Source organism: Patella vulgata, chromosome 4, assembly GCF_932274485.2.
Source record: "Patella vulgata chromosome 4, xgPatVulg1.2, whole genome shotgun sequence".
NCBI classification, from domain to species: Eukaryota; Metazoa; Mollusca; class Gastropoda; family Patellidae; genus Patella; species Patella vulgata.
In genome coordinates this window covers 59,869,017-59,894,192 of record NC_065882.2, presented here as the reverse complement: position 1 = coordinate 59,894,192, position 25,176 = coordinate 59,869,017, and the positions used below count along the sequence as shown (strand labels likewise).

At 32.2% G+C, this 25,176-nt stretch overlaps 1 protein-coding gene across 6 annotated transcripts in view; it reads right to left on the bottom strand.

Moving 5' to 3' along the window:
* The window catches only part of LOC126819178 (heparan sulfate glucosamine 3-O-sulfotransferase 5), a 139,673-nt gene that overhangs the window by 58,815 nt on the left and 55,682 nt on the right, over positions 1-25,176 (bottom strand). Inside the window, exon 1 of one of the 6 annotated variants that reach the window (XM_050547061.2) lies at positions 19,946-20,187. The exons of the other annotated variants lie outside the window; for them this stretch is intronic. The gene's annotated coding sequence lies outside the window, so the exon portion shown is untranslated. Of the gene's footprint in view, positions 1-19,945; positions 20,188-25,176 lie in introns of those variants that run through there. 6 annotated transcript variants of the gene reach the window in all.

Sequence of the window (25,176 nt, the reverse complement as noted above, 5' to 3'; positions counted from 1 at the left end):
CACTGTCAGTTCTAAAAAAGAAATCTAGTATTCAAGGAAATACAAATTAAGGCCTTTGAAACCATTCTAAATGCATACAGTACATCACTTTTATGTACCGTGATTTCACTAAGTGGTCTAAACAGACAGATGACAACTCTTAATTTCAACTTAATTTTCATGAAACTGCAATTATATAAAAATGCTTAATATAATATTATGACAGCTGTATCTGACATATCGAGAATTTTAACAAAATATATTTGTAGGTGTTTCGGTTCTTAAGAAAAACAGATTAATGAAAGGATTCAAAACGATGACCTGAATCTTGAAATACATGAGATCTGACATGGTATGGTAAAGGATGTGTTGCAGCTAATTGATTACTGGAAGGCAACAGTAACAGAGCTGTGCTACAAACTCCTGTCAAATTAATCAATCAAGCTCTTCCCACTTTCCTAATCAACTATAACTACCCTGTTTACACTTTATGTTTACTCCCTTGAAGTAGAATGTACAGTCACAGTTTCTAACTACAGGATTAATTACTTTGTAAACAATATGTTTACATCAGGGTTCAAATGACCAGAACACAACTGGACCTTCTAAGCTAAAAAGTGATCTTTAAATTAAAATTAAGCAGGTCATTACTAAAAATTAAAATCATTAATACTCAAACCATCTCTCTCATTAACATTGCAAAAGATATAATGTGGTCAGAAATTTATGACATGTCATAGATAATGCACTTTCATTGATCAGCTAAAACAAAAGATATGCCCACAGCATCTTAAGTTCTACGATCAGGTTATAAAGATCATCACGTAGATGCATGTAAATAAAAAGCAAAATTTTTATGTTAAAAAACATCATAAGCACTGACAAAGATTTACAAGATTAATTATCATGGAAAATAATCATCAGAAATTTGATAGGCTCTTTCATCCCAGTAATATGAACAATGACTACAAATTTCAGAGGGACTGGATACAGGGAGCTCTTAACGCTGGAGTGAGCCATAGCAATACTTTTATTAGAAGTTACAATTACATGACTAAAGTATAAAATTTTAAACTGTTTATTCATTTGTTAGCTAAAATATAATTGCATTTTCGTAAAAAAAAGTGCTTCGTGTAGATATATTTTTTTTGTATAGAATTTTAAACTAAAAGTTCCATACTGGATCTTGGGATCATCACTATCATTTTTCCCATCTAAGTCAACTAAATATGATACAGTTGTGTTTGTAAATAATAAATATCAGTATGGTGTTAGCTGGTATATCACACAGCTTTAATTACATCATCATGATCTGTATTTACCCTGGACAATTCTCTACATATCTAGCCCAAAATATGTTATATATTTATTACCAATACAGACATGATGGGCAAGACCACCCAGTAAGTCCTATTTAAAAACTTTTACCAGCTCTCATAAAACGTGCAATCAATTTTAACATATAATTCCAAGAATTCTGTCATAAAAAAGATGGTAAAGACATCCACAATTTTGTTTGCAGGATAAGAAAAAAATCCCAACTACCAAGACCGAAAGTGATGAAAAGACTGAGATGACATCTATGAGGTAACTCTTCTGGCACGTACAATCTCCAGGAATCGCTGTGAGTATGGTAAATCCATTGATGATTTTATGTTGCTAATGGCTTGCACATAGAAACAGTTACATATAATACTAGTGAGAAAACTTTATCTCTAAATAATGTCTAACACTAAAACAGATAACTTGCCATGGCTTAAATTATTTAGAACAAGATCAAAGAAAAGGAATGCTTGGTAGCCATTAGAGACCTGATATCACTTTCTACTACACGCATATTTCATTAACCACAATTATAATATGCTACTTTGTCATACACAGGTTACAGAGCCATGGTGGCTTAGTGAGTCGTGTGTTCACTCCTGTTTTGTGTTAGAAAATTCCTATGGAGTTTCCAGTCTGGTTTCTTGTTATCAGTGCTGTATGTGTCCTCACTGGCACATAAAATAAACCTTGGAATTTATTGATGAGTAGACGGAAATATGCTGTCCGGAAAACATTTTCTTCATAGCACACTGCATGGCTTAGGCTCATCTTCCTTATCCCAATTGGTGCAGAAAAGTAGGACATTAAGACCAATTTCATTTTTCATATATAGGTTACCCTGTTAGATTTTGAATTTGCCCTCAAGGTTTCATGGTACTATATTTTATACTGATAGTAACCACCTAATAAATATCCTCTAATAATTTTACCAACAATTATAAACCACTTTTTGATGAGGAAAGAAATGGAATTTAACTTTCCATCAACACAATACTTTCATCTTTTTTCTCATGTAGTTATAAGTTTATCAGCTAATATGCTATGGGCATGTTTCTGCTAAAAAAGGAATTGGGAGGAGAATTTCTGTCCTCTGCGTGCATGCAACCTTTTCTCAATCAATTACTTTAATATTCTGCATTAAATATCTTTTGATGATTACATCTGACATGGTATCTAAATCCTTTGGGTATTTTCTGTTATTGAAAATGTTAGATTGATTGAAACCTTCTTTATAAATATTTATTATGAATATATAGAATACTTTCAAAACATAACTTCTACAGCCATCTGTCTGAAATTTTAAGACAGACTTCAATAGCTTAATAATAGTTGGGCACCTGCTACTATCCGTAACCAATTTAAGTTCTTATTGGGATATTTTTATCTGCATTCAATCAAATAATTTTTTCAAGATAAATCTGACATAATTAATAAATGGATCACTATTTTTAAAGGGTTTGACATGGCTTAGTTTTCTTAGTTTTATTGTTGAAATCTAGTTATATAATTTGGAGTATATATTCCTACTACATGGTTATCAATATAATAACGGCCTGCTATAAGGTTATAGCTAGAAACTCAGTAGAACTTTTAAGATGAGTGTATAAAATATTGAACTACATAACTATAAATTCAACCCTTTTTAAAAGTATTGCACCCTACTCCTTTATTGGGACTTGAGAATCTGCCAAAAATGTCATAAAGGCATTTGTTAAGTCATCTGTAATTCTATAACTACAAGAAATAAACTAGGTACTCTGGCACACGCATATTATATCTTTAGCTGTGGAAAGTTATTGGATGAACCACATGAGGTTAGACAGGCAATACTCTACTCCTTGTTGGGTATATTAGCATTGCCTCAACCTGTAATTGCATAGACCACAAACATGAAAAGACCCACCAAGCAAAAGAAAAGAGTAGTATATCCTAAGATTGTGACTTACTCAAAAACAAAATAGAAATTTTAACTACAAAGAAACTTATTTGATGAAAATTCCACTTATTTTTAAATTTTTACCAAATTAATCCCCATAGTGGCTATGCAACTTTGATCAAAATCCCCCTTAAACTAAAGACATTGAAATACGGATGATAGTTTCAAATTATCAAGTAAAATATGGCCGTTGAGATCAGAAGGAGAAGAATTGATGTCTGCATTGACAGAATTGAACGAGATTAACTAGGATCGCGATCTTTTTCTCATTCCAACCTGAAAATGACTCATCACGAATCTTCTTGTTTAAATGACTTTACTATAAAGATTCCATCAAATTAAATTATACCCATTTTGACATTGTGTACTTTTCATATTGAAGCTAGTAGAAAACCCGCAGCAAACTTTGTTACCAGTTCTCAGCATGTCTGACACAAGAAAAACTCTAATGGCAACATTTGTTAGCATTTCATTATTTATCCTGTTATAAAAACCTTCGATGAAATCTGTGGAGGGCTTTTATCCAAATGACCATCAAATTCACTCAAGCAGTGCTATCATGAGTCACAGCAATTGATCCTATATGTTCACATGCACGCCTCATTCCTCATTTCCTAGTGTATTATCCCCTGCTTCGTCACAACCATATCCGAACATGATTATTTTATCTCCACAAATGTTATTGCCATCTTGTCCTTTACGCCCATTGACTAAAACTGATCAAATAAAATTGTGACTTTCTTATGCAAAGTGTTAACATTTGGTAATAAAGCCCTTGTTTGATGTTCAAAAAGACAAATTTTTATGGTGGGGACAGCAATCAAAGTTGTTTTTTTATAAGTCTCGTTCCATTTTTTATAGATCAAGATGTGGCTGCAATCTTACCATCTGCGTTGATAACAACACAAAGTACTCGAGTTGCTTTTCCTAGACAGTCAGGTTTTGAAGTGACTAATGATTTTGTCTTTTCAAAACCATATATAAGCTTTAATATAATTTATTTAGTTGCACATGGCACTAATATTTGATCAATATTTCGTAAGTTTATTTGTGATTCATAAAAAAAATGAATCACATGGTACATTCATAATTCAAAAAGTCTTTGATCAACCATGTTGAACTATGAAATCTGAAATTAAATCAACAAGTCCTGGATAAACCACAGGAATAACAAAGGAAATATAATTTTAATGCTTGAATTGATATACATATATGATAGGAGATCCATTCCTTGCTGTGGGTAACATGTAGCTAACAACTTGATATTCACTTCTGACATTTTGGATTGTCTGAGCTTTTACTTTTTGTTCTGTGTTTTGTTAAGCAGTTGGGTGTCATCGCTACATCTGCATTGAAAGTAAATATCATGACCATAGCAAAAGTATCAAATCGTTATAAACTGCTGAATTGCCTAAAAGGATGAATTGAACAACGTTCCTAAAGGTCTCACACACAGCTATTCTATTCTTTAAATGTGGGTTTGTTCTGGACAGATGAAACCAAGATCTTGGTGTCATGGTTTGACTCGCTTGGCTTGGTACCTAAATTCTGAGTGACAAATGACAGGCATACATTACTCAAAAGACCTAATAATATTAAAGACACATTATGGGAGATAAGATAACTGCGATATCACTTATGTGGAAGCAGACGTTAAACACCAAGAACCACCAAGATAAGATAAAGAGATGGCAGTTCTCGCTATAATAGTTAAAAACTAGATAGTGTAAAGGTAATTTGCTGAAAATTTCAGTCAAATTGATCCACTATGAGCCGAGAAAGAAGCATGTGAAATTTTTGCATAGTCTCGGTCATCATTACTAAAATCATTAATATAAACAGCATAGTCTTGATTATCCACTTTTTTTTATTTAATTATCAATGACCGTTAGCGGCATATAGGAATCTAATCCAGCCAACATTGAAGGCTAGCCTTGACATCGAGAGTTTATTATGGTCTGGATAAGTTAATTAATGTCTAATTGATAATTTAGATAACATTTCAGGCCTAAAGAAAGACTTGTAATAAGCAGATTTTGCTCTTGCATGTTTAAGTAAAAAAGAAAAATATCTAAATAAATGAGAAATACAACAGCAAAATGATGTTCCTACAATGGCAATGAAAATAAAAGTAAAGCAACATGATAAATCAATTCTTGGTATAAAACAGGGAAACAAATACACATGTAACAGGTGCTTTTTCACTAGAGTTCCATACCATGCACAAAAGAACTGAGTCAAACCCTGTACCTTGTCAAACCGTGGCAACAGTACATTCTAGTTGTGACCCCAGCCAGATAAGTATACTTCTAAACTATTGGAGAAGTCATATGCTTTGCATAATATGACATTTATAAAACACATGATGCTCTAGCTGGAATGTATTTCATGATTTTAACTTTCCGAAGATCATCTGCTGTGCAGCAACAATAAAGACACTGTTTGAAAATGAATAAAGAACAAACAATCCATTGAAAATATGAAAGATTCGGACGGATAAAAGAAGGAAATACACATTCAAAGAAAACTGGGCTAACTCTAAAGTTGTTTTTTCCCCTCTATAACATCATACTTATCTGATAAGTAATGTTTCTAATCCAACAACCAATGAAAATCAAGTATGTTATCCAATTAACAAAATAACAACAACATACATTTAACAAAATATCAACCAATCAAATATTATTTCTGGCTTGAATCCCAGAAGTTGATATTTCTGGGAGGAGTTTGATTTGGGTAATTTGGTAATTTTATCAGATTTTGTAGACTTGTGATATACACACATCTGTATAAGGATGGCAGAATTTATAATGGCTCTGTTATGTGAGAAAACCTGGATAAACTATCAAAATATACAACATGCAAGTCTGCAAAATGGACTATTTTCATATGTTAATTGGTGGGATTAGATAGTGTAATGTTAACAATGTACTGCGTTGGGCTTTCCGAACAATATTTACAAACCTGGCATACATTCTAGTACTAGTGATAAATTTACCAATATTTATATCTAAATTAGATTTACCCAGAAAGGTTTTTCAAAACTTGATATAAGTTTCCTAAAGATAAAAAGTCCACAAACTTTCACTACAGCTTCAAAACATACATGTACATAAGCCTCTACTTTATAATAAAATGACCCCTATTGCATTAAAAATAAAGATATCCTTTGCATTACAATCAAAAATCTGGTATGAAACACCTTTTACATTCAACTCACACTACAATTCAATGTTTCCAATCCCTCAATCTCAACTCCCCTTTCCTAAAAGTTTTGGATTATGCTCCTCTAGAAAATTAAAAAGGAAAAAAGCCAATCTAATAATCTGATTTAGTGTGTCCATAAAAAAAAAGTACTAGAAAGAGTAGACCAACATATATTTAAGTCAAATTTAGCAACATGTTTCAATCAAATAAAATATTTCTTTGAAGATTTTCATATTCTCTCAAGTATGTTAATTCAGATAAGACCCTAGAAGTCTTATAACCCTTAGTTTACACCTGTGACCAGTAACTCCCTAGTCAAATCCCTAGCTTGCAATACTTGCATGTATTTAAAATCTACAAGGTAGGTCTGACTTCTACCTGTAATACAAATATAAACTTAGCCTTTACCTAGGTGTCAAATTTATTTTAATAAAGACAAGTTTTGTAGATGTGAGATTTTTATTGTTGGATCGAATCAACTGGGTGACAGGATATTTTCATTCATCACGCCAGGTGCCTTTATGTACTCAGCTTTTATCCTGATAACAATGGACATGGTGCCATTTAGTTTAAGATATGAATGACTTTTTCAATACCTGGATTTAAACCTTGTTTAATTCACGACCTATCAAACATTTTAAAACCAACTTTGTCAAGTGTCTGTACATACCTTTTACAAATATTACAACATTCAAACCTAGTTCAAGTCATATAATATTAGTATAGCAAACATGAGAAACAAGAGCACATCTTAATTATACTAAACTAGAATCAGCACTCTAGTGTGAATATTAAATCAAATACACACAAATGATGATTCAACACATAATTTGTCCCAACATGATTTGTGCCAAGCACTGGCTTGTGGTGCAACCGATAACAATCCTGCAATTTAAATATTGGTAGCTTAAATGATTATGCAAGTTAAAACTTTATGTTACATGTCTGGCTTGTTTCATAGAGAAATGATGATTACATTGAACCATTAGCACCTGGACTGCTTCCACTAGTGTCTTAAATGGTGAAATAGTGGAGTACTATTTACAAACCATACACTTCTATCACTCAGGCAGTTTGAGACGGTCTTAGAGCTGTGCAATATTTTGTTTTTTCGGTATAAAATCGTCACAGAAATAAAAACCGTCAAAAGTACTGTCTTCAGAAAAATATTGAAAAACCGAACATACCATGATCTAGATGAAAAATATTGAAAAACTGAACATACCATGATCTAGATGATATTTACCATAAATATTGAAAAAAGTTTTTCTTTTTATATATTAAATAATATTTTATTGCTTATATAATAATTAATAAATAGCAATAAATAATGTTAAAAACTACTGAGACTGATTGTCAATGTGTCAGTGTGGTCCGTGACTAGATCTACATGTGTGTTTGAACCTGATATTTGTTTGTAAATATACCATCTTAATTTTTAATAATATGGACTATAATACTTAAGCGGTATGTCCGACTTTTAATGCATGTTTATTTACAGTTAAAGGGTGCTTAACAATAAATTACTGACATTTTAATTAATTTTATAAAATATCGTGATATACTGATAATAATGAGATATTTTCTAAAAAATACTGTGATACTTGTTTCCAGGGATATATCGCCTAGTGCTAGACAGTCTAGGTAGCAATGAGCTTCAAACCTCAATGCAAAAAAGATTACTCTTGTAATTTTTTCAGTCAATATTTACAAGTTAAAGGGTTAAATGAATAATACATACCACAGATTCATGCTATTTTTTCTTAAGTAAAATATCCTTTCATCTAATTTTTTCATAAAAATCAAGAATAAAAGATATATTTAAATGATATAAGAAACTACAAATGAGAAAAAAATTTGGATGTGACTGTGAAATACTACAGTTAAGGTGTACGTAAACAAAATATACTTTAACTTCATTACCTTCATTTCACAAGGTCATCACGGTACATAAAAACCACAGAATGTGATTTCGAATCGGGTTTCCAAACAAATAAAAGAACAGAAATGTGCTTTTTTGCAGACAGATCCTACTGACACAACGACGACATGGCGTTGGAACATAAGGGGAAGTTGACACAGTGTCGTAACTCATAGCATGGCATCAAAGTGTTTGAGACTAAACCGAGGAGGTGTGTCTTTTCACAACGCACAATTGTAAGTCTTGAACATTCACTAACAAGAAAAATAAATATCAAACAAAAGGTAGCCAGGATCCCATGTCATCAATGACTCTAGAAAGCAAACACATCACAAAATCTACACACAATAAATAGTTTCAGTAAATGTGTGCCCATTGTTTCTACAAGTGCCAATTGATAACGTGTGCCTCTCTTAGCTTTACCAAATAAATATTGACAGGGGACTTTTACTACAGTCCTGCAGACGACACTCAAATCCGTGACGGGTGCGTAAGTAATCGATGCTAAGACAAACTTGGACGTAAGATAAAGAAGTTTTGAAAGAAACTAAAACTGTGAGATTGAATGGATCAAATCAAATCCTCTTAGTGTTACCATATTAAAGACCAGGATGAAAACTTTCAAGAATAATGTAAAGCTAGTAAAAGCATATTATATTAGCTTCATGTACCATATAGTGCATCAACAGTACAATACAGATTATACAGTACATGTTTATCTGATAGAAAGTGGTAGTTCTTACACAAATTGGGATGGGTATCTATATCATAAACATTATGGTTAAGAAAAACCTCTATGGACTTATTAATTTTATTAAATACTAGCAAGATACTCGGCTTCGCCTGGGGCCCAAATTTGCCCGGGACCCAATTCACCGGGGGCTCAAATTTGATGGCCTAAAACATTCAAGCCAGTCATGATGGTTAATTTGATACCACATATATGAGGATAGAGTACAACGATGAGGCCCAAATTATATTGCCTAAAACATTCACAGGGTCATGTTGGATAATTTGATACCACATACATAGGGGTGGATCGCGGTGAGAAAAGCACGATGGGTGAACACACACACATCTTTGCTACATAATCTTATGTGTATTGAATATTTTGTACAAAAAGTTGTAGTGACCTTGCTATACAAAATAATCTAACAGAACTTTCTCACTATTAGTCAAAAATAACACGCCTGCACAGTTTGAAGAAATACAATTAGAAGAGAAGTTTAAATTGGTAAAATGGACAAGAAGGGGATAAATTTCAATCAAGAAACACAATCTGAACTCATTATGAACTAAGACTGTTATTTATCTTAACATGCCTGCAGCGCTTTCAAGATAAATATATCGTGGTTTAAATGTCAAACCTGAAATATCAATAGTATACAATAACACCCTTATCTTTAGAGCATGCAAAATACTCATATTCTCACAACAATATATAATCTATACAGTCAATAACCACCAAGTTAAAATACAATTCTCATAATCACCTCATTTATATCATGCATCACAAGGTCAAAACACACCACATAAATTAAAACAATTCATAAAGGCAAATCATGCATAGACAATCATAAAGTTTGCTTCATCTCATGTTTCTATGTAAAGGGCAATGTATTTTATGAGAAAATGGTCTTGATTTGGATAAATCCCAAAGAAATTAATTGAAAATACAGATAAATACATGTTAGTGTCGATTAATAGAAAACACCTGAAAATTTAAGTCCTGAAATGATATGTAGAGAACAATATTTCCATCTTTAAGAGAGAGAGAGAGAGAAATGGGGTTTAACGTCCACTCGACACAAACTAGGTCATTTCGGGACTAACACATGGTTCAATTTTTATTTCCATAATTTGCTTGCGCGAAGGGGTCTTTAGCAGTGGGAGGAAACCGGAGGACCCGGAGAAAACCCACGAGGTTGGACAGGCGACCCTACTCCTTGCCACGTACAACTGGGGAATCGAAACCACACCAGTTGACTCAATGACAGACTTTATGATACAGCGCGCACGTGCTAACCATTCAGCCATCCAACCCCCCTTCCATATTTAATGGAGGAGTCCCAGATTTCACAGAAACCATAAGAACAGAAGTGGATTTAACTTTTTTAATTAAACACCAAAATGTAATGCAATAATGGTAGCCTATTTATTTTACCCTGATGATTCAAATAAAAATATTGAGCCATTCAGAAATAATTGTTGCTTTTTATTGTGGTTACATAATTCATTTACCGTATTTCATACTTTAATTTTATGAGTGACCTGATTAACATGATGATCACACACCATTTTAATTATCGACAACTATACAGACATGGTTACATGGACAATGACAAAGTGTGGAATTTTGTGACTTATGGCTAATTCCATGTTGAAACTGAAAGTTGTATTCCTTCAAAAAAAAAAAAAAAAAAAAATCTTATGGAGCTTTAGATGGCAGCAGAGGTCTGGGATGAGGATTTCTTTATTCACAAAAATATATCTAGGACCTCTCCATTAATGTGTTAAAACAAAAGCTTTCTGCGGCAGACTAATAAAATGAATTTCTACAGTACAAACGCAAAGAGTATTGATAATGGCATTGATTAATGTTTAAACTTACATATTCGATCACATATTTGATAACCGTAAATCTAAAATAATTACTCTTAATGTCAACCGAGTGTTATCCAAACATAATGTAAATGTTGTAGATTACAGTATAACATGCTTTACCTTTGAAGGTATGGTGTATGGTGTGGGTAATATTGATTATGAGATGCTATTAAAAGTCGCCTTTAATACTTGACATGTGACAACACACTTCTGATAATAATTATGATTTATGTCTGTCCACCAACACTTGAACCATGGTGTGAAGTAGTGAAGTGGTCCTCAAGACTAGACCACTTGGACCATATAAATTTCTCAAAGGACTGTGGTTCAAAAATGAGATCTGATTTTCAGTACAATATTCAATACAACACATTTATTCAAATTTTACCTTTCATGTAAAATTATCTAAAAAATATTTAATCTGAGCTACAAAAATTTGCTGCAAACTTTCTACTGTTCCAGCCAAGGATTACAAAACACAATTTACTAGTCAAAAACATAGAAGCTGAATTTCCTCTTAGTATTAGGAAAATGTGCAAAACCCACTGTGCAAATCCAGCTAAATAAATACCCTGCAATATAAATACAGTTTTTGATAAATAAAGCTTGCCTGAGTTTAGATTTAAAGCAAAGGCAATATCTACAAGCTTATATAAACTAAGATTTATGTATGTAGTCTGGAAGCAGAGAAAAAGAATATTTTATTTTGACATGAGCATGTATATTTAATTAGTAACCTTCCTATTATGACTTAAGAACATTCTATTAACGCTACATGTATGAATAACAGTAGACGGATGTAATTAATCTACATGGGTATATTGAAATGTTGTGGATAAATCAGTCCGATATTTTATGAAAAGATAAAACTTGAGCCACTCAAGTCATATCAATCCATGGCCCCAAAAAGTTGAGAGAGCAATCTGACTAGTATCAAATAACACAGCAAAGTCAAAGATACAATTTATTCTTGTCACATCCAGTGTGGTATTTACTTGCCATGATCTGTATAGAATACAATACAATAGGATTAACTATAAGATTAGCTTGAATATTTCATTCTTATGATAATCAACTGGTAAGATTCAAATAATTCATATTATATATTATTCAAATTTTCTTACACAAAACTAGTCAAGAACTAACAAATCCAAGTTGGTCTATTGAACTTAATTGAAGTAAAGTTTATTTTTTGCCAAAACCATTAATTCTATATATTTATTGTGGCAATTACAATTGATAGTAGCAGTGTAAATACATGCTATGCCATTCAAGTACTGGATAGTAAAGGTATCAACAAAACACACACAGAGTCAAGTTAAACAATATTGAAAGATTATAGATCTAGCTACCATACACAATCAATTTAATTTATACAGCTCAGGATACAAAAGTAAGATTATAAAATTCAAACTGGGGCATACATTACTATTTCCTTTGTATAAGAAAAACTTGACTTTTGAACTTCCAATCAGATTCTTTTGAAACTGTATTTAATATTTTTCGATGTGGACGCTTGATTTAATATTGATTGTTGCGGTCCTCCTGCACATATTATTATAGTAGAGGTGTTTTTTAGCCCTTTGAACTTCAGAATGTTCGTTTTGTTGGGCTTTGCTTCTGTTAACTCACTACACTTCATTTGTTGATTTTTGTGGCATTTTCTGAGGTTCTATCCGGATTACTGCCCTTCTTGTTGGTGCTTTTTGGTGTTCTAACTCATTATGTCAATGTCAGCTGGCAGACGATTACCATTAGTAGACGCTATTCAAGAGATGGCCACCTTCAAGATCTGTCAACCGAGGTCCCGTGTACACATTGACGTGCACGTAAAAGAGTAGGCCGTAGAGCCGCTGTCCGGGCAAAATTTCCCTCATAGCACACTGTATGGCGTATGCCCGTCTTCATTAGCCCAGGTTAGGAGCAGAACAGTAGGACATTAAACCCCATTTCATTTCATTTCATTTCAAGATCTGTCACATTATTTTTATGGTGTCTTTGTTTTTCATTTTGAGTGAAGGCTGTATCATTGCAGGCCCGGGACTATACAGCTAAGTGGATGCTTACGGTCCATTCACTTGAATAGATATTCGTTGTGTATTATCCGCAGGTTTGTCTTATCAGTTTTGTTTGTGTTTTGTTTGTATGTAGTTGTTTTATCCCAATATTCATTCATTTACTCAATATTATAATAAGACAAGTCTACAGAAGATTGCAATTACTTGGTATAACATCTTTGTACTTGATAGAACAGAAACCTAATGTAAAACACAAGTAGGCAATATTCTCTTTGTAAATAAATTTAAATTCCAGTTTATTTAAGATAAACTATATTCATTACAATCTAATGAAAACATGCATAACAACCATTACATTAACACCTGATCAGTACAAAAAGTCCCTGTGTGCTATTGAGTTAATCTCTGGAGGTATCTGTTACAACTCCAGATGGTTGATTGATACCACAGTAAACATACTTTCTTAATTATCAAAATCTTAATATGAGTTGATTAGAAGCATAAACCATGAACAAATCACAATTAACGTGTCCATTTTCACATGGCTAATAGTTAGCTAGGTAGCTGGTGATATATGAGGTTTAAGAACCAATATAAAGTCAATAATACCATGAGATTTATTTTAGGGTAGGGGAGGTCGAAGGTGTAAAATGTCATCATCTTGTATGATGCTATTTTGTTTACTAAACAGTATACTTGATCAGGTCAATTTGAAAGCAAATAATGTAGTGATAGGTGTTATGAACAATCGGCAGGGTATTCTTATTATTCAAAGATCTGACTGATACAATTTCTTATTTGAAGAGTTCATAGAATTAATAAATGTCTGTTGCTTTGTAAAGTTTGTGGATGGTTGAAAATTCAGTATTTTTTTTTACGTTTGTATAATCAGTGTCAATCTGAAATGTTCATACAGTACTTTTTTACCAATAAAGTCAAAGCACATTCTGCTTAAAAGCAAAAAACTGTAAAATATAGCTTACAACACAGTTAACATTATCGCTGTATCTGTTTTAGAAATTTTTTTAGTTGGGTGTGCAATGCATTTTTGAATACTATAAGCTTATATAGCAGTTTAAAATAAGATCCTTTAAGAAACAAGTACAACAAAAGCCTGCAAACTAACAATGTACAATCCGGACAAAACCATATGTTAACTTCTTCTGTAAAGTGCCTATTTTGCGACACAAAACCTTTCTTTGTTCAAGGAGCTGTCCTAAATGTATTTCAGTAAACAAAACTGGTTAATTTGGGCCGAAATACTCTTGCAATCATTTATCCTAGGCCCGTGTAACTATCTGAAACGCTGTGATATTTTTTTGAGGAAATACAAACTTTCAGTTTCGTTGTGGGGTTGGCCATAAATTGCCCTCACATTCTGGCATTTGATTTATAGCCTATACTTATCCCCACCCCCTTTATTTACAGTGTGCAGTGAGATCAGGAACATAGATAACTTCAACTTTTCATTATTACATGTACAAACAGGAGGAAAATCTTAAACAAATACAATATTATATAGCCCTAATCTTTACATATGTATTGTTCATATTATAATAGATATTAGTACTTTAAAAATCTACTTACTGTATACTATCCAATAATACATTGAATTACAACAACAGAACACAGGTTATAAAGTTCTTCTGGCAAGAATCTCAATCGGTTTGAGATTTTGGCAACATGATAGTTTTTCTAGCCACCAGGAGTTCTATTTTCTTAAAATATGTTTTAGATTAGATCTCTTCAATAATTTAGGTCTGGCTGATAACAAATGTAGGTTACTAAGAGATATTTAATAAATTCTACATCCCTGCTATGCATCATGTTTTCCAGAATATTGTGGTTTCTTATTTTGTATAAGAATCTACGATTCAAGTTAAAATCTATTTTTATGACTGTATGTTTCATTTTTGTTAAATTAATAAAAGATAAAGAGTATGCCTGTCTTTATATATTTAGCTGCATCTGTCTAGTTTTAGAACCATAAAAATAAATACTATTTAAAAATTAATCAAACTGTAAATATAATCAGGTACATAAATATACAACAAACAAGCCATGTTTGTATGCATGCAAAAAAAAGAAAGCATTATCAAGCCTTGTAGATTATACCCACAACTATATGATGTCATATACAGTGTAACTTATTACTTACAGTCACGATTATGATGAATATGAATAATGGTCATTGCTTATCCACCATTCAAAACACATGCAGATTCAATTTCAGTTCAAAATTAGAACCGTTTCTAGTAGGTTTCATGTACTAGTAATTATCACTTGTTTACCTTCACAGATAATTATATTTAATTATCAATTACTTGCTAGATGGTGTACTTATATACTCAGTAATAACACTTTATCCTCATTATATGGATATACATGTATTGTCACTTCAACCAATGCAAATCACTGAAGCAGCTGCTACTACCAATTATTACATCCAAGATGTTCTAATAATTAACAGGAGGATTTGGTGAATGTTTTTATCTGACATGTGAAGAACAGGACTTGTTCATCTTCTTCAACATCTTCACACTCTCTCTTAATAAACTCTTATCATTTGATATAATGATTTCCAAACTTCATCCCAACCCTCTTTAAAATTTAAAACCTTAATTAGAATTTTAAAAAAGCTTCACTAAAATAACAGCTATTTTTTTCTACTTTTGATTACATACAGATACGAGAGTGAAAATACATCCGCAAATTTAAATTAAGATAGAACTCTAACATGGCAGTGTAATTTTAGATGATGCTACATGTAATTTATAAATGCACTGATAGACATGCAAGAAACTTGAGGCAAACACAATTCAATAAAGTCAATTTCAACTTTCAGACATTGCTTACATTATGATTTTCAAACCAATTTACATGAACCGAATTACCACAAAATATTGCATGTATAATTGTCCATCTTTGCACCAATTTGGTCGATGAAAGCAGTCTGATTTCTGGTACATTCTAAACATAAAACAATAATGCCATTTCCATAAGAAAATATTAGTTGAAACCGACTTTGAGCTATTTTCTGCCTCTATTGCAAAACAATTTGTGTTGTACCGGAGGACATCTAATATAAACCATTATGCCAATTAATGTTTGTTTCAATGCATGTTCATTTGTTTACAATGTTTATGCGTGAGAATTTCTGATTATTAAATATGCTGATAACTTTATATAACTAGTACTAGAAGCTCATCATTCACCAATAAGGTCAACTTGATCAGTTCATGATCCTCAGCTAAGGTCAGGGATTCCCTGAAGACCAGTAAGCTTACTTCTTAAAGTTTGTAGACCAGATATAAAGAAACAGGTAATATTGACTAACCTCATATTACACCAGCTATTATTGCTTATATTATATGGCGTTGTTTCTGTTCATTATCTTCTGAGAACTTGCATTCTAGATCTGTGGCTAATTTATACTCTTGGGAATGTTAGAGACATGTTTTATCAATGTGCAGGTGATATGAGACTTAATTACAGGATACCAGACATACAGAAAATACAAACCGATAACATGTATAATTCTAACTCTCTTTGCAACAATACAGGGGTGTGGCATAGTAGATAACAAGTACATGGAGTTAAAGGAACAATGAGTCTATGTTTGTCAGAATAACTTGTCAATAATCAATTTTTAATCAAACTAATTGTTGAATATGCATATTAAATTAGAAATATTAACACTTCACATGAATTTGCCCATTTTTGTACTTGCACCTTTAAGTGCAGATAATAATAAGTTAAGTAAATCAGTTCTAAATTTGAACACAACCCTAGCCCATCATCCACAGAGCTGGAATACATATCATGTGTGATAAAGTATTGTAGGAATGATACAGCCCACACAATGAATGTTAATACCAACATTGCTAATCAATCACGAGATTGGTACATGTGGTGGAGGGAGTGTATGTTATTGTTGGACAACTTTCTATTGATTTACCCATGTTTAATGGCACCATTATCAAAGAATATTGTCCCTTTAGTTTATCCCTGATATTTGATATAGTTATATTACTTGTGCTTTTTAGAATTGACCATTTCTTTTATGTATGGTGTATTAATGATTCACAAAATACATATATTTTATTTTAATCATAAAACATTTTCTGGTAATAATCAGAAATGAATACCTTAATATCTGCACTTGGCTTAGAATTACTAACTTATTTAATAGTATTTGATACAGAACAATGATGATTCACCAGTAAGTTAATTAGTGTCTTGTAATTAAACAAAGGGAGACAAATATTTCCATTAAATTAGTTCAATTCCCTGTGGTATTGCATGTTGATGGATCAGTGGTAGTACTGATCATGTCAAGGAGTATAGTTTATAGAGATAGAGGAAAGCATAAATCATCAACGGATTAATCCATACCATTAAATACTAACAAATCACTCTACTTCATCATCAGAGTAAAAAATAATCTCCATCAATAGCTCAATATCACCAACATTGCATTGGTACCAGTCAGCATTACCAATCTCGTACAGAAATTTACAAAGATAATTAAAATCAACCAATTTCTACCTCAGTGAATACTCACTGACACCAATACTTTCCTACTGCGGCAATTAATATGCATACTTTGCATTTCTTTTTTATTCCATAAGTATTATGTGTTCAATGTTGCAGTTCATAGTCAGCTGATATTTCAGAAATGCACCATAAACTGTTTTTCACGTATGATACAGATCGTGCATCTTATTTCTATCAAAGAGCTCCTATTAGGTTTTTTTTTTATCAACATTATTAAATTCTGTATTTAACGATACAGATGCAGCATCTCATTTGTATCAAAGAGCTCCTATTAGGTTTTTTTTTATTAACATATCATTATTAAATTCTGTATTTTTCATCACCTGTTGGTTTATTATTAGTGTTTGTCTTGAGACTATGTCTACATATAAATATGATCTTCACCTGAATATATGATCTATAAGACAATAAGATATTGATTAACTGAGAAGAAAAAGACAGGTGTTGAGAAAGGTGTTATTCTGTGTTTACATATTTAATCCAAGTCTTTATCTAGATATACAGTAACCCTTTCTACCTGATTAAACTATTTGACTAGACAATCTCTTTATACCTTTTATATTGAAACTTGAACATGTCTTACGGTTTTATTGATAACTTAAATAACATTCAATCTTATAGTGTTATGTATTTATTTATACAGAATATTTACTGAATATTCATGATTGGGATGAACAATGGTAAGATTGAATAGAGGACCCTATGGTTATTATTGGTTAAATTCAACCATGAAAGTTCAAGTCTAAGTTCATGTCCATGAATCATCATAGCTTAAAATCTTTATCTAAAATTCTGAGAAATATAGGAACATTTCATGGTCTTACCAACTTAAAGAAAATACGAAAAATACTAAATAGCTTTAAAAATAATTGAATTAATTAAATAAATTGCTGTTAATGTTATCATATTGATGAAATACCACAGCCACCTAGGTTTGCATCATAACTATCTCAATCAACATGGTTGTAACCATAGCTGGCTAAGTTCTATAATAACATAAGAAATACATCGTTGTAAAGTTTACATGTTCAGGACATAAAAAAAAACTTTAAATGAAAACTACTGATACTGGTTTTGAGTGTTGCTACTATCTGACTGTTGATTACCTAGAATTGTAGGAATCAACAACCGGTGTTTATTAGTAGCAGAACTCCGGAAACCTGTGTTTGAAAGCAGTAATGGGTGTATCATTTTTTTCTCTTTGAATGGATGTTAATGCAATGATTTGTTCCACTTAATAGCACTGAACTTAATTGCTGAATTTGGGCTATGCACATTGATTTTACCACATTTTGGTCAAAATTTGAATTTACATGGACATGATTAGAAAACTGGTAGCTGCAATTTTGACAAAGAGATCTTGTGACAAACAACAGCCTTTAAAGTGGATTAAAGGAAAAGTGTGTTCACAATGTGATTTTTATCAAATCTGCTAATACTCTAATGAAAGCATAGTTTTCAAAGACACTATATGCTATCTGCCTTTGAGGCAGTGGTTATACATGTACATTTCAAAATCCTACAAAAACTGGAAAAGATATAAATTTAAAACCTATGGAATAAATGTAGCCTATGTAGTAGAGATGTGATCAACTACAGTTTTACATAACCTCTACACGAACAAGAACAATATGTTGACTTGGCACTTTACATGTAGGCATATTTTCCATTGCCATTTGCCTGTCATTTAGTAATGGTGGCATGTATCGCATTATTTTATAAATATCCTACCTACCGGTACCACCAGTAAGTTCACCTGCTCATTGTTTGCTAGAAATTACCTCTGTCTAACAATGTCTAACTAAAAATGCCAAACCAAATATCCCCTGTATTTCATTTTTAACTTCAAATACCATAACTTTTCTAACTTTAAATTTATTCAAGAACAAAATGATATTCTTTTTTATCAATAACATTCTGCAAAGAGTTGGGAATCTTTGGAATGGTTTCAATCTATGATGTTAGTGTTAGGTTAGATATATGATATTTGTAGGGCAGCATGGAATATTGGCCAGAAAATAAATAACAGATAAAATAACAAAACAAGAGAATAAAGCTGTAAATAATATAAACAAAATAAATCTATGGAATATTCTAAACTATATTACACACGTATGTCAGTTTGCACAAAGTGAATATTTCAAATGTAAGAAACTGACTGTATAAAAGATCCTGGTATACTCAGAAATAATGTTCAGTTGCATGCTGAGGTTTAGTATCACTCCAGCTCCTTGATTATAATATATGCCCTCCCCCCACCAATATGATCCCATGACTCAAGTATATGGTCTAGTACTCAGTAATGTGAGAAAGGAAGATATTTTAAATATGTAAAATTAAGTCGGACATATTGTTGCACAATCATGTTTATCAGCGATAATTTTAAATTTATTTTACCCTTATTGTACTCTCCTGAAATGGATGCCATCGCTCCCACTCCTTCTCTGCATACCACTGATAATGTTGCATTGGTACCAGATCTGTACATTATTACCATCCCTCAGAATGAAAAATGCAATCCTTTACCATAATCCTTTGATTAACTATCAAATAATGAATCTTTTATGAAGTTTTCTCAGACATTGAAATTTGTTAGCATGATATAGAGGTAGATGAGTAATTGAATCTAAGTCTAAATATCATCCATGATCAAGACAGTATATACATGTAGTTATTATTGGTATTTATAATAGACCATGTCATCTGTTGTCTTCATCTGGTTTTATTCTCAGACTTCTAACAATTTATGCTCTGCCAAAATAAACAAAAGCAACTATTCAACTCATCATTCTGGATACATGATCTAGTTTTTATATTGATATCTTGTCATAAATACATCTAAACGACTTGTTTTATGAACTTGAGATATTATATGGTACATAATATTTTATATTGTAGCAGTCACAATGACATTACAAGTACCATGTGGCCTGTGGGTAACTGATATGTGTTATACTTATACATTATTTTATCCTAGAAAGGCAACTCATATACAAATGATCAAACTCTTAGTGAGTCACTGTGGCTTACAAGCATTGAACTGAACAATATAGTCAATGCATAACTTTATTATTTTATTTCTAGAATAAGCCATTTTGAACTGCTGTGCTTGACTGTAAACACCCCAATGCCAGGGAATAACGTTATCTGATTAAGTGCATGGTTAGAAAAATGGTTCCATCTTACAGTTTTATTGGCTATTTGTGCTTGCAATAGACAATGTCACCAATATTAAAGCAACACTTGGTCAATTTAATTCAAATGTGAATTTTCTTTTGCATGTCAAATAGTTGGTCAAATACAGAAACTAGAACTGTGCATTCAATTCAAATCCAAAAGCTTGCCAATCGACCCAATATTATAATTATAATCTAGGCAGCAATACATTCTTTTTGCACTCCAATTTTTCGATGCTAATTTCAGTTATTTCTGATTGACCAAAAATTAATCATAAGTTTTTGTTGGTTGAGTCAGCATTTTAAACATTGGGACTTTTCAAAAGAACAAATTAGTTTGTGACCCTATGAACTTTATGCAATTTTTGTCAGTCTTTTCTGATTGACCAACGGTTGATCAAGAGAACTATGTGTTGAATCACCATTTTAAACATTATAAATTTTTGTTAGAATAATTCAGAGTGTGACTTTATGAACTTTATGCAATTTTTGCCAATCATTTCTGTCAGAGAAGATGAAATGAAATGTCAGATTTTGTGACAAGTCATTTTATAGATGACAGGACAATTTCTGTTACGCCTTTGTTGTGAAGTTGGATGAATATTTGTGTATGGTATCTCAGTGCAAAATCAATTGTATACCAAAATATGACTCTGATTCGTGGATATTACAGGAAGATTTCTGATAAATCGAATTCCACTTGACGTTAAATCATCATAAATACTGGTATGTACGCGTGACAAATTGCTTAGCTTGCACCTTATCAATTCTTAGGTATTGGAAAATTGATTCATGATTATTACAAACGAAGGCAATGGATATGCCCTAAAGCAATGAAGTCTTACATTCATTCCTCAAAAAAATAGATATAGAAATTGATTTGACACAAAATATTTAACACTGATGCTGAAGAATTCATATTTTATAATACTGAACCACAACACATTGTAAATCAAAATAAACAACACATGGAATACCAACCAAAAATCAGATGATGAAAATTGTTCAATTACAATAATAGAGAGAAAGTGAAAAATGAGGTTTAACATTTTGGGACCAATATATGGTTCCATTTTATTTCAAAAATTTGTTTGTGCATTGGGATCTTTAGCAGTGGGAGGAAAGCGGAGGCCCTGGAGAAAACCCATCAGGTTGGGCAGGCAACCCTTCTCCTTGTCACCTACAAGCTTGGGATCATAACCACTACAATTAGAGACCAGATGTCTTTAAACATTAAAAGCTATAATAATCATACTAAATATGGCCCATTTCTGGCAGCCTACTTAATTAATATTAATCTACCTTTGCATTTGTTTATTTTTTTGTATTTGGTAATCATCATACAGTGAAGCCACTGAAAAGATGAGAAAATGATTATGGCCAGAACAGAAAACTGATGGGAAAATATGCAGACCTTGATAGTGCAGACTACGAAAACATTGTAATCAAACTTAACATCCAATTTGAATATGGTTCTAAAACACAGACTTTGAATAAGTTAAGAGTTATTTATTCATACAGCTAAAAACACATCATAACAACATCTTAGAAAGAACATTCAAATCAGTTGTTGTGCAAAATGTATGCAAACATGCAAATACAAAAGCGACCCATCTCTCATGTCTTGACAGGATATTAAAAGTAATGCAATAATTGGTATGGAAACATGCTTAACTGACCAATATTCATTCTTAATCGAGCAGAGAAAACATCGCCAAACTACTCGACTACAACGTTCATTACTATAATAGTCAATATTCAGTCATGGGGGAAAGTGACTGGACAAAGAAAACGACATTATCATATTTTCTTCTGTACGCATGTAGAGGTCTAATGACTTCTTCATATTATAGATTTATATGCATGATTTCTTCCAACACGATGCCAGGAAATGAAAGGCAATTTGATTGATATTAGTAATATAAAAATATTTATTATTTGTTTAGTTCTAATTGAATGTGGAACTGAGATAGAGGAGATGTTTTGAGAGTATGTGTGAGAAGAAGCACAAAGAGGACCTCATCAATAATACACACAATTTTATATTGTCCATAGTAAATAACAGGCTTTGGTTTTCTTGTGGATTTGCTTTCTTATCAGCAATATCCACCTGGGCTGGTCAATATAAAAGTAATGTTAGGAAATCATAGCTAAAGGAGATAAAACAAGCCAACAGTGAGGCTGATGTCCCCCGCCGAAATTGCAAAATAAATAGATGACACATATTAATTAATCGCACATTTATTTTTTTCACTAAGTTTCATCACTCTCTATCAGATAGAATCAAGATTATCTTGTCCCAAACCATCGACAAATGAAATCGATTAGCTCTGCTTAGCTTCAGCTCGAAATGTTAATTATTGAACTCAGTCAAGACATTCACCTAATGAACATCTACATATACATCAAGTTTAAACATTCACCTAATAGACACCTATGCCAAGTTTGAACATTCTACCTCAATTAGAAGGAGAGTTATTGTGTTCCAAAGTTTCTACCAATCAAATTGCTTATCACTCTGCTTACCCTCAGCAAAAAATGTTCATTATCGAACTTAGTTAAGGTATTCATATAATAAATCTATACACCAAGTTTCATCAATCTCACTTAATTAGAACTAAAGTTATCGTGTCCCAAAGCATCAACCAATCAAATTGCTTATCTCTGCTTACCCTAAGCGGAAAATGCTCATCTTCGAACTCCATCAAGGCATTGACCTAATCAACACATACACCAAGTTTGAACATTCTAGCTCAATTAGGAAGAGAGTTATCGTGCCCCAAAGTATCAACCAATCAAATTGCTTATCTCTGCTTACCCTAAGCGGAAAATGCTTATCTTCGAACTCCATCAAGGCATTGACCTAATAAACACATACACCAAGTTTGAACATTCTAGCTCAATTAAAAGTTATTGTGTCCCAAAGCATCAACCAATCAAATTGCTTATCTCTGCTTACCCTAAGCGGAAAATGCTCATCTTCGAACTCCATCAAGGCATTGACCTAATCAACACATACACCAAGTTTGAACATTCTAGCCCAATTAGGAAGAGAGTTATCGTGTCCCAAAGCATCAACCAATCAAATTGCTTATCTCTGCTTACCCTAAGCGGAAAATGCTCATCTTCGAACTCCATCAAGGCATTGACCTAATAAACACATACACCAAGTTTGAACATTCTAGCTCAATTAGGAAGAGAGTTATTGTGTCCCAAAAAGTGTGACGGACAGACAGACGGACAGACAGAAGGACAGACAGACGGACAGACAGACAGACAGACAGACAGACAGACAGACAGACAGACAGACGGACGAACCCATTTTAATAGTCCCCTGCTTTCTTCGAAAGGCGGGGGACAAAAAAGGCAGAAGACTTTAATAGAAATGGTCCTTGATTTGTACTGGTCTGATCACAATTATAACATAATACCAAGTATAACCGTAACTACCCGAAAATGGACCCTGATCATGTTCTACAGGACTCACCTCATAAATTCATCCCCCAGCTGTCACAATTGTCAGATGTTACAAAATTAAATTCTAATCATCAGTAATATTAAAGAATACTAGTTAATTTAACATAACATTGAAAACCATACTTTAGTTGTACCAAGTTATTTATGTACTGAACTTTAAATTGATCATATTTTCCAATTCTCTATTTATTAAGTTATTAAAATTCAATAATTTTAATAAATGTCTTTAACTCATACAGCAAGTAACAGGTGTTTTACTTGAACTTGAAGTATGTCATCCATATAAAACTTTATTCATCCTTTTTATATATTTTTTTTCATTTCTCTCAATTTTGTCAGAACCACATGTTCACTTTTCTACAGTCTTATGTTCAACACCTGCTGCAGTATTCAATTAAAATTTTTAGTGAATTTTTTCAATTTAGTAAAAGATCCCACAATTAACTTGTAAAGATGTGGATTAAGGTCTATTTTTGCAATGTAATAATTTATACCTCATACTTGTATTTAAATTAGCTGACTGTTTTGTTGAACTTATTATTGAATTACCAATAACTTAAAAGCAAGAAATATGGATAGGAATTTTGATCTTTGTTTTAATTGAAAACAAGTCTTTATAATTAGACAAAAATATGTATACCGGTATTGTTATGGTATACCAAATGTTATTGTTTGGGATGTACATTTAAAATCAAAGCAAAGATATACACTTATTTTTCACATACATTATGCAAGAACTAAATCTCTGCCTATTGAAGGCCTTTCTTTAGGCCTGAAATATTACATAGACTATTAATTGGACATTTATTAACAAAATAAGACCATAATCATCTTTCGATGGAATCGGATACTCAAGATTTTAACTAAATTAGAACGGTTCGTCATTTAAAATTTTAATTTTAAGATAGGTTGCCAGGCAAAGAAACATACGCCCACAGCAGCTAAGTTGTACGAGCAGTCAACAAGAGTTGTCGC